Raw genomic sequence first — 4,161 nt, 5'->3', positions numbered from 1 at the left:
TCCGCACCCGCGGAGAGGCCGTGCCGTCTCTGTGGACAGGCAACACGTTTGTGACCCGACTCCCCCCGCACTCAAAACACTTTACGTTCCCTGAGCTCGCATAAAACCATATAAACCCCTCTTCATGCCTCACCCGGAAAGACACATCCAATGTCTGAGTGGGACAAGTCAGAAACATGAACACCTGTCTCCGCAGAGATTGGAAATGTTTTAACTTTTCATATTTACACCCCAGAGCAACAGTGCGGAGATTACTGGGCCAAACTTACCGAAACGCTTCAGCTCCCGTTCCAGCGCCTCATTCGGGATGAATGGGAAGGAACGCCAGACACAGTGATCCGCGTGGACGGGTGTCGCCAACGGCGAAACTTGGATATATTCCTCGTTTACCATTAATCCGCTCCTCAATAAGTTCGGTTACATATTCTGGTCTTTCAAAAAGACCACGACCGCTTTGTTTCATCGCGGGAAGCATGGGAGATGTTTACATGGCCTACCCTGCTCCCCCACAGCCAGCAGCAGCCTGCTCCACTGTGCTTTGCGGCCTGAGCCACCAAACGCACTCCGTGTCTCAGAGACACCGGCGGCGCCCCGAAGGACGCCATCCCAGCCACGGAGGCACGGAAAAACAAATTAACCGTACTTGGAAAGAGTACAAATATCCCCCACGTAAGATCATCCAGTGAAAGAAAACGATTGAAACAGAAACAAACGAACTAAAAGTGAAAAAACCTCTTCCCTCTTCAAAAACACACCTCCACCACAGAAGAAAGAAGAAGAAGAAGAAGAAGAAGAAGAAGAAGAAGAAAGAAGAAGAAGAAGAAGAAGAAGAATCCGTCATAACTGATTATTCCCTCCAATAATAAGAGATTGCTAAAAATAAATTCACTTTTATAAGATGCCTGTGTGCTTTGTACTAGGTTGTAATCACATAAGTGATCATACCACCTGCTCGTTCTATCGATTCTTGTCTGATGAAAGGACCAGGAGTCGCTGGATCAGACATATCAGGTAATACCATAGGTAATATACATGTTGTGCATGGAACATATATAGTCAAGTTAGCTACCTAGCTAGTAGCGACGAGTAGCGAGCACGTTAGTAAGTAGGCCCTTACCATGAAGTTATTATTTTATTACATGAAGTAAACCAACATTTTAAACAGTAAGAGTAGTCATGATGGTAAGTATTTCGTGAAACATTTGAAGAGTAGGCCTACTGCGCCATCCACCGGGTGCTAAGGAAGCAGTCAGGGAGAGTCGAAGGCAGGCAGGGAGCTTTGCAATGACAGATTCTTCTGGACGTGTTTCATTGTGATGACAGTAAGGGTGAGTCAATCTGTTTGTTGGAAAGACGGTAGTTGAGTGATTACTGAGAGAAAATGATTAGAAGAGATAATTATTCAAAGTGTTGTTACTTTAAAGTGTTGTTACTGAGCTTTTTCTCTTTTATTTCCTTCCCCTCACCTGTAACTGCTGAGACCCTGAGGAACATGCACACTGGACAGATGTCCTTATAACTAAGGTATTGTTAGGGTAGTGTGGTGTATAAAATGCCCAGTTATACCAGATGTCCTTATAACTAAGGTATTGTTAGGGTAGTGTGTGTGTGTATAAAATGTCCAGTTATACCAGATGTCCTTATAACTAAGGTATTATTAGGCTAGTGTGTGTGTATAAAATGTCCAGTTTACCAGATGTCCTTATAACTAAGGTATTATTAGTAGAGCCGGGACTCGATTAAAAAATTAATCTAATTAATTAGAGGCTTTGTAATTAATTAATCGAAATTAATCGCATTTTTAATCAAATATACATATTTGACCTGAGAACAGTGAGAAGCAATTTTCACATGGATTTACTCCAAGTGGTCTACAGTCCAAGTGCATGACATTAAGGATTTTGGGAGATGGCCCTGTGAAATTTTTGATTTTTGCAGATCTTAGATGCTGTCTGGTGCATTCTCTAGACTGAATTATAAGATGAACCACCACAATATTATATTGTACAATTTCAATTTTATTCTTCATTTCACTTGTTTGTTTTTCTTGTTTGTGTTTGCTCGCTTGCATGCCCTGCATAGCTATAAGAAATACTTAAGTTGTTGGTCAAGACACTTTCCATCTGATGAAGGCAAATGCCTTCCCAGATGGAAAAAAGTAGAAAACATTACATTCAGTTATAACTGCCAAAACAAACATTAGTTACACTATTATGGCCCCTGTTAAAATGTTTGTAATGTTAACTACTGTAAATTGGTCGAACGAATGCCTCCTCATCCGGAAGCTGACAGAGCAGACCCGAGCAGCAGTCGAGAGGAGCCGAGCGCATCCGCGAAGCACACGTCAGAGTTCCCGTTAGCCGGCAAATCTAAATATCTTCGGTCAAAATAATTTCCCTTTAGAGCAATACCGCTTCAGTTGCGCCACTTATGTGACAGACAAGAAGAGTATGTGACAGACATGAATAGTCAACTCCAGAGGCGGCGCTAGGGGGTGGCTACTTGGGCTCAAGCCCCGGATGTTTTCTGAAAAGCCCCGGATGTTTCACTTAAAAAAAAAAAATGTATTTATTTTTTAAATGTCTCGGGAGTAATGTGCAGTACCGGAGTCCACCAGAGAGGCAGCCGCTGTGGGACATTAGCCTGCGTACTGCGTAGCCTTCCCTGCCCTAAAGAAGAAGTGATCCTTCCTAGTGCCTGACAAGTTTAAGCTAATAGCCTATAAAGTTGGATATTAGAAAGTTATTTTCATCGAAGCAGGCGCCACAAGCTGCAGCAGCAGCAGCAGTATCAGCAGCTGACAACAATGTCATCACCAGCAGTGAAGAAATGGATGATGTTTCAGGTTTGTGAATCTAATGGTGATATCTGCACTCTGGCTGACAGAGTAAGAAGTGAAAAAGAGTGATGTACTGTAACATTAATCTTATAGCTAGTAAACATGGAGTAACCAAGGCAAGGCAAGTTTTTTATATAGCACCTTTCAACACAAGTCAATTCAAGGTGCTTTACAAAATGAAAGACATTCAGACAAAGGCATTTAAAACAGTAAAGATAATAAAAGAAACATTAAAAGAAAAAATACATGAATAAAAAGTTACAGTGCAGTTTAAGATATGAATAGTTCACACAGAAGTTCCACTTTCTGATGAACAGCAGCTCAGTTTAAATTAAAAGCAGCGACAAAAAGATAAACCACCTAAGTCATACCCTTATATGTTAGTATGTATACAGAACACGACTAAAAATTTCCTAAGATGTAACGTTACCCTTCATACCTCAGTCTACTTTTAAGACACTAAAATAACGTATTCCAATTTTTATTTTATTTTCGCGCGTGGAATTATACCGACTCTCGTTTCAGTACACATAACAACGGAACCATAGCAACGGAACTGACAGGCAACGAACTGACAGCAACACTCTGAATCCGATTGGCTGTGACTGCATCCACTCAGAGTGCCCGATTCAGAAACGTGACTCTTACACTCTTTACGTCACAAACAAAGATGGTGGATGAGAAAGATCTATAAAACGATAAGCAATGCGCAGTGGATCGGAAGAGGACGGTGTATCTGCGTTGTTCGATAGCGGTGCGGTATGCTAATGGAAACACTGCAAACATGCTAAATCACATCAGAAGGCATCACACAGACTTTGCGCTCTGGAAACACTTTCTTATAATTTATGATGTCATATTTTCAAGACATTCTTTTTAGTTTTACAGCTTGATGAAATCTTTTTGTTTGACATCAGCCATTATAGATAATATGGCCATCTGAGTGTGTGTGGTGCTGTTTGTGGTTTGTTTTTAACTGTTTAATACAGTTAATTATTCAAAATGTCAGAATTCCTTATTTTTAAACTGAAACTTGCATTACTGTTCAAAAGTAAATAACAACAAACCTGGAATTATGCACTTGGGACTTTTATTTGCTTTTTTCTTGTTGTACCGAACCGTGACCCCAAACCGAGGTACGAACCGCACCGTGACTTCTGTGAACCGTTACAACCCCTAGTCCCCGGTGTTCCAGGGAACTCACCAAGTGTCAGAAAACGCAACCCTCTCTCTTTTCCTCCATACCCAAATCTCTAAAAACGGGGCTGCAACGGATCTGATACAGACTGATCTTGAATTATTTTCTACGTCACAGAAGTGGT

Source organism: Pseudochaenichthys georgianus, chromosome 11 (genome assembly GCF_902827115.2).
Source record: "Pseudochaenichthys georgianus chromosome 11, fPseGeo1.2, whole genome shotgun sequence".
NCBI classification, from domain to species: domain Eukaryota; kingdom Metazoa; phylum Chordata; class Actinopteri; order Perciformes; family Channichthyidae; genus Pseudochaenichthys; species Pseudochaenichthys georgianus.
Note: the sequence above shows the minus strand (reverse complement) of the source record.